Genomic DNA, 12,545 nt, shown 5'->3' with positions numbered 1-12,545 from the left:
AAAGATGCTGATAGAGACCTTTTAATGGTACTGTCCAAAAACAATGTGGCATTGGTTTTATTGAAAGGAAACATTAGCTTCTAGTATTTTTTTTTTTTTTTAATGCAGACAGGATTTAGACACAAGAGTCTATTGCATCTCTTTATACTGAATGACTGTTGAGAAATAAGTACTTTCTTGAAATGATATTGAAAAGCACAGTGTTAGCTTTTGTAAAGACTATGTGAAAAAGATAATAGGGAGAAGGGTATAATTCTTGATCTAAAGTGAAGAACCTGCGAACTGACTATCAAAGATAGTACATACCAAAAAGTCAGAAATCAATGGCTTATTTTAACATGCTGTAAGCCATACATTTTAATGGATATACACTATGCTACTTTTTTTTTTTTTCCCTCAGTCAACACTGGCTGAAGGAGAACTTATATTTAAGTACAGAAAACTCAATAGTATACACGTGGCCCAGTTTGGTTGCCAGTTCTTTGTCCTTTGCCTTTTCCAGCTTGGGAAGGAAGCCACCAATTTCAGACCCAGGACAGTGCCCCCCTAGTGATGGGGAACCTCTCCTATCTGTCAGTGTAATTGGTCCTGATATTGTAGCTTCCAGCTGCTTAGCCAGAACCCCTTTGTCTTCTGAATTACCTTGTGTGAAGGTGATGCTGGTATAAATCTTGCTGTGGACTATATGCCCCAGCCTAGGCTTCACCTTGATAATGCAGTAGGAAACCCCCACTTTAAGACACAGGCAGAGAGGAAGACAACCAGCCCAACAGGGTCCACCTTTGTGCAATGACTACCAGTTGAGCTTTCTTGTTCTCTACCAAGGTGGGGACAGTCTGAACCCCCGCTTGAAGGACACATGGCCTCTTAGTTGGGACATCCCCTTTGCCCACAGCTTTTTTCTCAAGTGCAGCTAACAATCTCTTGCTTTGTCTCTGGTCTGTACTTGATGGCCAGCTTAAGCAGCCGTGTAGCTGTTCAGTTGTCCAAGGCCTGGTTAAATGGATGAACTGGTTCATTGCAGGAGGCACTTTCAACTGCTTACAGAGGATAGCCTTTTTTTTTTTTTGCTTTTTTTTTTTTTTTTAATTTATTTTTATTATTATTATTTTTTTTCCCAGTGGGTTTTGTCACACATTGATATGAATCAGCCATGGATTTACATGTATTCCCCATCCCGATCCCCCCTCCCACCTCCCTCTCCACCCGATTCCTCTGGGTCTTCCCAGTGCACCAGGCCCGAGCACTTGTCTCATGCATCCCACCTGGGCTGGTGATCTGTTGCACCATAGATAGTATACATGCTGTTCTTTTGAAATATCCCACCCTCATATTCTCCCACAGAGTTCAAAAGTCTGTTCTGTATTTCTGTGTCTCTTTTTCTGTTTTGCATATAGGGTTGTCGTTACCATCTTTCTAAATTCCATATATATGTGTTAGTATGCTGTAATGTTCTTTATCTTTCTGGCTTACTTCACTCTGTATAAGGGGCTCCAGCTTCATCCATCTCATTAGGACTGGTTCAAATGAATTCTTTTTAACGGCTGAGTAATATTCCATGGTGTATATGTACCACAGCTTCCTTATCCATTCATCTGCTGATGGGCATCTAGGTTGCTTCCATGTCCTGGCTATTATAAACAGTGCTGCGATGAACATTGGGGTGCACGTGTCTCTTTCAGATCTGGTTTCCTCAGTGTGTATGCCCAGAAGTGGGATTGCTGGGTCATATGGCAGTTCTATTTCCAGGTTTTTAAGAAATCTCCACACTGTTTTCCATAGCGGCTGTACTAGTTTGCATTCCCACCAACAGTGTAAGAGGGTTCCCTTTTCTCCACACCCTCTCCAGCATTTATTGCTTGTAGACTTTTGGATAGCAGCCATCCTGACTGGCGTGTAATGGTACCTCATTGTGGTTTTGATTTGCATTTCTCTAATAATGAGTGATGTTGAGCATCTTTTCATGTGTTTGTTAGCCACCTGTATGTCTTCTTTACACCACCTCAGTGCATCTTGGCCATTTCACAAATCAGTAGAGTGCTTTTTTAAGCTGGATGTCCTTTCCAGAGACAGAAATCTTCAGTCTTTCCTCAAACAGGTGGTTTACCACCTTCTTGGCTTCCTGATTGTTCATGACAGCAAGGACCAGGGCTACCTTCACAACTCTTATCAAGTAAATGCCATGATTTTCCACTGCTAACAGGAGGAAAATAACATATAATCACATAATTAATATGTAACGAGCCAGGATTTGGGCACAATTTGACAGTCACCAGAGACTATCACTTTTATTGTACAATATAAATAATGTTTAGTAAAATTTTAAACAATCGGTTCTTTAACAGTCCATGAAAAGAAATGAGAATACTCAATGTTCTTTTTGAGACACTGGGCCTAATATTCATAACACACGCTACTATCATGAAGGAATAATCTCTAGCTATTCATGGTTATCTGAAAACTTCAAAAAACTCAAACCAATGGTACAGTTTATAAAAAGAAAGAAAAAGGAGGGCTAGAGAGATGAAGGGCAGAGGCCAAATCAATGTATAGTTTTTAGTCTGGAAAACTCTTATTCTTTTTGACCAGATTAAAATATCCCTGCCCTCAAAAGTTTTCTATCACCAATATATCATTTGTTCTTTGTTCCCTTGTACTTTCAGAATTTTTTTTTCATATTACTACAGTGATATACAAATTCTTACCCAACTTATGGAATAAACTGTGCTATTTATAACACACAAGATAAGAGCTTTTTTATGTAGAAAGTGTCATAGATTTATGATTAACTTAACTGAGTTTCTGATCACTTGCTTGATGCAGTATTTCAGGATGTTACTCAACTAACAACTTGGCAATAGGATTGAAAAAATATTTATAAAATGGAAAATTAGCTTACTGTCACAACAATTGGATAAATATTATAAAGATAATTCCAAGTATCAAAAGCATATAATATGTTGTTTTGCTTACATGCTGCGGTTATGTATTCATAAAATGATTATATTGCAACAAAATAAAAATACTGTTTGTAAGCTAACTGGTAACCAGTCTATATTCCTCATTCTTTTTTAGCCCTAAATAAATCTAATGACATGGAAAAAAATGTGTAAGTATATTGTTATATTTACATAAATGTAATAACTGTTATTTCAGTGTGAAAAGACTGCTTGAGAATAGAAATCTTAAATATGCTATTTTGTAAATAGCAATACCAACATAGCAGAGCTCATTAACAACTGATGCCGACATATAACACAAGAAGTTGTCCAACTGTTGATAGCTGCTGATAAAATATGATATTGATATATCTTCAAAATATGTGAATTTATTTCATGAGACTTATTGTAAGGTCTTCTGCTATATCTTTTGTAGGAAAGATGCTAAATTCAGTGGGTATGCAAAGAAAGCAGAAATGTAGATGAAAATCCAGATGATTTTGTTTTCGTGATAAAAATGAAGCATGAAGTACTAATTGGCTAAGTGCTTGGGTGATTCTGTAAAACAGCAAATTGAAAAAATATAGAAGAAATTTAAAACAAACATCTGAAAGTTACAGCAGCAGATCCGTTTGGAAATGTATTCAGCAGGCTTCCTCTGCAAGCGATGTATAAAGTTTTGACTTGTCAGATTGCTTAAATGAAACTGCATTTCACCATGAAAGATATCTCCAAATCCTTAAATTAAAGAGAAGACAATTTCAGACACTCATCATTAAGGAGATAATAAAGAAGCACACATACACTCTTACTTCTCCCTTACCTTAGCTGAAAATGAGCACTAAATACTACTTCAAAAGTGCATTACACCACCTCCAACGAGAATCTGGCAGGTGACAGTGAGGAAATTGTTGTTCTTTGCTATAATATTAAGTTTTCAACTTAACTGTTAAAATGTTTAAAAGTTAAGTTGTGATATAACAAAAGTTTGTTGAGATTTCATATGTATTCTTAGAAACAGAATTTTTGTGGGATAGTGATATTTGCCCCTCACTCCCAGCTTTGGTCAAGACACAGGATTTGGATAATAAATCCAAAAGAAATAGAGGAAATAAAAATAAAACCAAATGTAACCTTGTCAAAGAACACAGCCACTTACTTTGACAGTATTAGAGAACTGAATTTGCTTTTTAAGGAGAGTTTTACATTTTCTTATGTAAACTGGAGGTTGAACAACTCCTTTTGCCATATCCAAAATGCAAATTTCCTTTTATCACCCACTGCTCCTTTAAAATATACTCAGTGTGGTAACTGTCAGGATTTTCCTGCCCACTCAGATAAAACTTGTTCTAGGGATACTTCACACTGTTTTTCACACACACAATTCAGTAATCATAATGTTGAGGCCAAGATATCCATCACCACTCAGAATCTTTATTTAATAGCATATTTTTATGACTTAATTATATTAACACCAGCCTATTTCAGGTCAGATGCCTTTAAGATTAAAAATGGGGAGTTGACTTCTATTTGTTTACTGAAACCTCTCATAGACAATTCTTTCCCTGCCCTCTTTTCTAGATAAAAACAGTTCTTTAACCACCATTCAGCTCTAAGGTCCTGGATATCTTGCAAGAGTTTCTTTTCTGACTTCTGACACTCGCTGCAGTCCAGCTCTCTCTCCCCTGACGTCAGTTCTCCATGGCCCTTTGCCACTCTGCCCTGAGCTGGGAATGTGCACCTTCAGTTCCTTGCCGCTTTGTTCCCTCCATGACTCCAGGTGGCGCTCTTGGACAGGATGACTTGCTCTCCGCTCAGTTCACATCCGATAAGAGAGAACTCTACAGGCATTCATCCATTGTTGGGACTCATCCAGCGAGTGTATGTAGGTCGACCCTAAAATAGCATCACTAGCCAAAGAGTTATTAAGTCCTTTTTCTCTTGCAAGAGTCCCACAGTGAGAGTCAGATCGTAGTCCACCCTGCCTCCCAGATGCAGGCGTAGTGTATTAAACTTTCTGTAGATCCCTGTCATTTCTTATATACTTGAGGTGAGAAGATTCAAGACACTAAGATCAACATGTTTTAATTATTTTAAATTTTCTTTGTAGATTCTTCAAATGCTGATTCATCTTTGGAATGTCACTATCTATTGCACATTAGTCAAACTTAAGCTGTTCTACTTAAAAAACCTTTATCATACAATAATGAAATGACACTAGCTTCAGAAGGTATCTTGGATCCTCATTATATCCAGATGCACTTATAAGAAGCATTTGAGAAAGAAAACACCAGAAGATTAAAGGAAGCGTGAAAGAATCAGGCCATAGACCAGAAAAAAACAATCAGTTTCTGACACTTAGGATCCTGGAATACATCTTCTGTTGAAAGAGAGTGATGCTGAAGATATAAAATAGATTCCTGAAGAATCTGTTCACTTATTTGTTCCTTTGTTCATTCATTCATCAGGTCATAAAAATAAACATTAATATCTTGAATGTAACACGCTAAATGCAGTGAACTGGAATGCTGTGTAGGAATATCAAAGTCATATTTTAAAGAACTAATTATAATATCTTTCCAATAAGAAGTTCACATATCTTCCAAATTTTCATAGAAAAGTCTCTTAAAGGTGATGTTACATGATGTTCAATGTAGGAAGATGAACATGTTTTCCTTCTTGCCTACTACCTAATATTATTGGTTTAATTTGCTTTCAGTATGTTATAGTTGGGTTTGAGCTTTGCATTTTTACTCTATTAATTATGAGTCCCTTGGACTTTCAAATGAGAATTCAAGTCAACAGTAAAATACCAGTCTTAAAAATTAACTGAGCTTTTGCAGGTTTAATCTGGTGATCTCAACCATATTAAACTAGTCATAGTTTTAATTTAAAAAAGCTGTGTTTCAGTGATGACAAATTATGTAGTCATGAAGTTAACTAAATATACTCGAACATGAAACTAGCAAGGAACTATTACATCATTTATACAATTACAACACTAAAAATTACTAATTAAATTTATTACACTAAATACTGAGGAATTAGATAATAACTGCAATGCAGCAGATAATATTTTGCTGAAACTAAATCACTTCTTAAAATACAAAAAGAGTTTTGTCACACAATTAAAGATATTTTGAGTTCTGTATACTTACTTTCATTTCAGGTATGTGATGATTCCATTCTGGAATCAATTTTGGTTTTACTAGTCAAACTACTCTAAAGTAAGTATATATACCACGAGGTCCCATGGCCTTGGCTTAGGAGGAATATTTCTTTTTTCCCTCAACCTCCATTCTTTTCTCATTAACCTGAAACCATTAAAAAGTAAAATAATTTGTGACTCACAAATCATAAAATAAATCCATTTATGGAATTAAGTCTGATTGTTGCCATCACAGTTGTAGGTAACCATATCTCTCTAAGGTAACCACTGAAATACTGCAGAATATACTTATTGTTTAAACTTAAAATTGAAGTAAGTGCAGACACAAACTTTTCTCAGGGTTACCACCAAAAAGGAGGAGGACAGAGAGGAGAAGAAGTGGAAGACGGAGAAAGAAGAGAAATTTTCAGGACATCAGGATATATGGCTCCCTGGGAAATATAAATTTAGACCTTGTGTTACCATGTAATCTAAAGTACAAAGTTTAAAGTTATTTTATAAAACATTGCTTAATTTTATATTAGTTTATATAATTCCTTTTGGAAGTTTTATCCATTATTTTAAAATATTATATATATGTGTGTGTGTGTGTGTATAAAATGTATATAAAATGACTTGAGAGTCCCTTGGACTGCAAGGAGATCAAACCAGCAAATCCTAAAGGAAATCAACCTTGACTACTCATTGGAGGGACTGAGGCTGAAGCTGAAGCTCCAGTACTTTGGCCACTTGAAGCAAGGAGCTGACTCATTGGAAAAGACCTTGATGCTGGGAAAGATATAGGGCAGGAGGAGAAGGGGACGACAGAGGATGAAATGGTTGGATGGCATCCTCAACTCAATGGACATGACTTTGAGCCAACTCCTGGAGATGATGAAGGGCAGGGAAGGCTGGCTTGCTGCAGTTCATGGAGTCGTAAAAAGTCAGACACAACTGAGTGACTGAACAACAACAACAAATAGATATATATACAAAATATGTGCAGCGTGCATATAAACTTTGAAGCATAACAGAGTACTTGAGAACCTACTGGCAATTTAAGAACTGCAACCTTTCTCTAAGGAATTCTGTCACTCTCCATCCAACACTTCCCTCATTCAGGATTTCAAATCCCTAATGGTCCTTTTCCCAGAAAAGAGGTAATAACATCCTGGATTTTAAACTTATCATCCTTGGCCTTTTTATACTTTATCACATGTTTACATTGAAACAATATATTGTTTCATTTCACTTATTTATTTTTTTTAAATAATGTACTCCATATAGTTCTTTCTGTTTTTCCCCATTATTTACTTGTTGCTGGCTCACTTTAATAATTCTAGTTTTTTTCATCATATAATCAATTGTTATTTATTTCTTAAAATGTCAGCATTCAAGTCCATGAAAGTCTAAATTTTTTGTGACTTTTTTGCTCCCACAGATTCTCATTCATGGTCAGTGAGTGAGAATGTGTGTGTGAGAGTAACACAGAAAGAGAAAGAGGCAGAGAGAGATGTGACTGTGGAAATCTGGGGCCTAAATCAATCATGCTTTCCCTCAGAACCTTCTTTTCCTTCTGGTGGGATCAAGGGTGTGCTACTGACACGGGACCCACCCCATGACAATGGTCTTATCTCCTGCTGGTATGGAAATCTAACTAATCTCTCCACCCCACGGAGAGGGGTTTTTCCAGGAGGCTCAGTGGTAAAGAATCTACCAGCCAAGCAGGAAATGCCTCCCAAGCAGGAACTGTGGGTTCGATCCCTGGGCCAAGAATATTCCTTGCAGAAGGGAATGGCAATCCACTTCAGCATTCTTACTTGGGAAATCCCATGGATATAGGATCCTGGTGGGCTACAGTACCTGGACTTGCAGAGTCAGACATGACATAGTGACTAAAGACAGCCCCACAGAGTACTAAGCCCCATAAGCTTAGTACTATTTTTGACCACTGAAAGTCTTCTATAGTGTGGTGTAAAACCCCCAAATCCATAACATTTATTGTTCAGCAGAATTTAGTTCTTTCATAGTAAGCACCCAATGATATCTTGTCAGGAAGACACAGTTCATATACTTGTAATACTTGTGTAGAAGTAGGTACCATAAATGGTCTGATAATAAATTCAGATTATGTCTGAGTTTATATCATAAATATCACAAATTCAGATTATATCTGATTGTTTTTATCATATATATGTAATACTGGAATTTTTTTTTTAAGAAATCAAGAACTTTCATATAACCAAATAATAGAGACTAAAGAATCACGGTATTTAAATGAATTGGTTGTTCACACTTAGCAATATTTATCTCAAAATCCATTACAAAAGTATACATCAATCAAGTATTAATCAATTTAATATAATCATATAAATAGTTATACTATTGAGCTTCTCTGTAGACAACCTTTGCATGTGTTTGCTGGAATGGAATTCAAAGAAGAGCTTCCTGTTCTAGTTTTCATGTACTTTTGTCTATTCATATAATTTGCATAGAAAGAGATCATCAGCCTCTCATTGGTAGTATTGCATGAGTTTGAATTAATAATCCACAATGTATACATTAGCACATTAAAATACTAAAAAAGCATTAGTTTACATTGGAAGATTCCAGTTACTAAAATGATAGTTTCTACTCAACTTCCTCTCCTCTACTTCTTATATTCAAGGTACTGCAGGTGCAGTCATCATCTGTTTTGACATGACAATATGGACACCTAAGCTAAATTTGGCTAATCTAATTTCTCAGCATAAGAATGTATAATTAAGACAAACCTATTATGGACTGGACATGAAATGAAGAGCCATTGATCATGAGAGTTATGTGGTGGCTAGCTTCTATTGACCTTGAAGATAAGGGAACAGAAAATATTAATCTAGAAAGAAGAAAGACTAAAGCAGCAGAAGAAAAATATAAGAAGTGAAAGGTGGAAATGTGATTCTAAGTGCTTATTACTGCATGGCTCCAATATCTTTATTAAGACCTCCTATGTTTGTAAGGGTGCTTGCTCCTTGGAAGGAAAGCTATGACAAACCTAGACAGTGTATTAAAAAGTAGACACATCACTTTGCCAACAAAGGTCTATATAGTAAAAGCTATGGTTTTTCCAGTAGTCATGTATGGATGTGAGAGTTCCATCCTAAAGAAGGCTGAGAGTCGAAGAACTGATGCTCTCAAACCGCGATGCTGGAGAAGACTCTTGCCAGTCCCTTGGACAGAGAGATCAAACCCTCAATACTAAAGGAAATCAATCCTGAATATTCATTGGAAGAGCTGATGCTGAAGCTGAAGCTCCAGTACTTCAGCCACCTGATGGGAGGAGCCAACTCACTGGAAAAGACTTTGATTATGGGAAAGATTGAAGGCAAAACGAGAAAAGGGTGACAGAGGATGAGATGCTTAGATAATATCACTGACTCAATGGACATGAATTTGAGCAGCCTCCAGGAGATAGTGGAGGATAGAGGAGTCTGGTGGTCTATAGTTCATGAAGTCACAAAGATTCAGATATGACTTAATAACAGAAGAATAAAAACAACACTTGTGTTCCATGAGATGCTATGATGCTAGTATATATATATATATGTGTCTCTTCTTTCTTGAATTTATTCTGTTATTTGCAACCAAAAAGCCAAACTAATGTCAATCTAAGCTGTGGATAAAAGCACAAAAAAGAAAATTTCTTTGTTAGCAAGATTATTATGCTTACCAGATCCACTACATGACTCTGATAACTTACTTCACCTGTCTTGCATAAAATGCAAGTGTAGTATTCCTATTGTTTGTGACAACTTAGTGACTCGGTACCTAAACAATGTGTAAAACAGTGCCTTCACCTGGTAAGAACTGTATGTGTTGATTCTTACTAATATCATCCCCATTTTGTAAGAATTTTATCAATTGCATGTTATATGCCACATTTTAGTGCATCAGGGAGCAATAATCCATCATGAGGTTGGTTAACAGTGCTTCTTTAAGGGAGGGAAGAGAGGTAAAAGAAAAAAATTAAAATAATTACTCATAAGTCAGTGCTTTATCTGATAGATGAAAAAGTATTTTTTTTTTTAATTGAAAGTAAACCTTTAAAAAAAAATGTGTGCTATATTTTAGGTCATTGTTTCTAATATGTACCATATTGTCATTCTGGAAAGAAACCAAATAGCTCACAATAATGCAAAGTAGCAATCCTTAAATATATCACAGTTTCTCTTTGGGGTTTCATGTTCAACATAACCTGTTGCTCTGATATAAAAAGACACTTGAAATGAAAATAATTCATGGTTAATGAAACATAGCGTCATGGTCACAGTAATTTCTTGTCTGCAGTGAAGTACTTCCTTTAGTTTCTTAGCCTTCTCTCGAAGAATTGGTGTATTCAGCTTTAAATAATAAACTAAACTGGTCTCTTTTGTGTCAGAACATGGGCCAGGTGGCCAGAAAGATGACATGACAACTTTAGGAAGGAGTTTTCTATTCCTTCATACCTTATGAACTAATTATTTCATTCCTCTTCAAATGCTAGCAAGCAAAGCAAGAATGTTCTTATGAGAGGATGGAAGGAAAAGGCACATTTCAATTCAGTAGGGCAAACACATACGTGAATACAGGCATATATTTCTAAAAACTAAGCCCATATGTTGCCTCCATTTTCCTCCTTTCTTCAAAAGGCTGAATTATATGTATAACCATATATATATATATAATTTAAATATGTAAATCTGTATCTATATATACATATATAGCATTTCAAACAATGGATCTGGCGACTCTAAGCTGTAAAGCAGAAAATAGAAAATTTTATATTTATCACAATTTGGGTTAAAATGTAAAATTACTGTGAAAACTATCAAAGTATATAAAATAGATTCACATGGTATGTTAAGCTAACTTTGTTTTTTTTTTCTGCAAAGGAAGTGGCTTGGGATTTTATAAAATTGGCATCAATGGCTGTATGCATTCATGTCTGTAGACTAGTTGTCACACTTGTATCATTTCTTTCACAGACGCTCAGGAACTATTCCTCTTCTGCCAAATGCACTGTCTGAAGTTTAGGTGTTGTCGGTGGTCCTAGGTGCTCGGTTCACACCCAGTCTGCTCGGCCTTGGAGACAGCAGGAGAGCCCCCCCTCAGAAGACGGGCACCACACTGGCTTTCTACTGATGTTATAACAAACACTGCAAAGAGTGACTTAAGACATTTGATATTTTACAGCTCTGTAGAAGCCTGTCTGACACAGGCTTCCCTTGGCAACTTCAAGGGCTTGGCAGGACTGAGTTCTTTTCTAGAAAGTCTAGGGGAGCATTTGTTTCTTTTTCACTTCTAGCTTCTTGAGGCTTCCTTTAAGCCTTGGATCAAGACCACCTTTTTCCAAATTCAAAGCGAAGACTAATCTGAGGGCTGTCTTTTCACCTTACTTATAGTTTCCTTTGTAGTGCAAAATCTTTTAAGTTTCATTAGGTCCCATTTGTTTAGTTTTGCTTTTATTTCCAATATTCTGGGAGGTGGGTCATAGAGGATCTTGCTGTGATTTATGTCGGAGAGTGTTTTGCCTATGTTCTCCTCTAGGAGTTTTATAGTTTCTGGTCTTACATTTAGATCTTTAATCCATTTTGAGTTTATTTTTGTGTATGGTGTTAGAAAGTGTTCTAGTTTCATTCTTTTACAAGTGGTTGACCAGTTTTCCCAGCACCACTTGTTAAAGAGGTTGTCTTTTTTCCATTGTATATCCTTGCCTCCTTTGTCAAAGATAAGGTGTCCATAGGTTCGTGGATTTATCCCTCAGATTGGGAGAAAATAATAGCAAATGAAGAAACAGACAAAGGATTAATCTCAAAAATATACAAGCAACTCCTGCAGCTCAATTCCAGAAAAATAAATGACCCAATCAAAAAATGGGGCAAAGAACTAAACAGACATTTCTCCAAAGAAGACATACAGATGGCTAACAAACACATGAAAAGATGCTCAACATCACTCATTATTAGAGAAATGCAAATCAAAACCACAATGAGGTACCATTACACGCCAGTCAGGATGGCTGCTATCCAAAAGTCTACAAGCAATAAATGCTGGAGAGGGTGTGGAGAAAAGGGAACCCTCTTACACTGTTGGTGGGAATGCAAACTAGTACAGCCGCTATGGAAAACAGTGTGGAGATTTCTTAAAAACCTGGAAATAGAACTGCCATATGACCCAGCAATCCCACTTCTGGGCATACACACTGAGGAAACCAGATCTGAAAGAGACACGTGCACCCCAATGTTCATCGCAGCACTGTTTATAATAGCCAGGACATGGAAGCAACCTAGATGCCCATCAGCAGATGAATGGATAAGGAAGCTGTGGTACATATACACCATGGAATATTACTCAGCCATTAAAAAGAATTCATTTGAACCAGTCCTAATGAGATGGATGAAGCTGGGGCCCCTTATACAGAGTGAAGTAAGCCAGAAAGA

The 12,545-nt window shown here is 36.5% G+C and overlaps 1 pseudogene; it reads right to left on the bottom strand.

The window, feature by feature from the left end:
• Positions 1 to 400: 400 nt before the first annotated feature.
• Positions 401 to 12,545, bottom strand: part of LOC133046622 (large ribosomal subunit protein eL8-like) — a 94,564-nt pseudogene continuing 82,419 nt past the window's right edge.

Source organism: Dama dama, chromosome 25 (assembly GCF_033118175.1).
Source record: "Dama dama isolate Ldn47 chromosome 25, ASM3311817v1, whole genome shotgun sequence".
In the NCBI taxonomy this organism is placed as follows: domain Eukaryota; kingdom Metazoa; phylum Chordata; class Mammalia; order Artiodactyla; family Cervidae; genus Dama; species Dama dama.
This window is presented reverse-complemented; position numbering and strand designations above follow the sequence as displayed.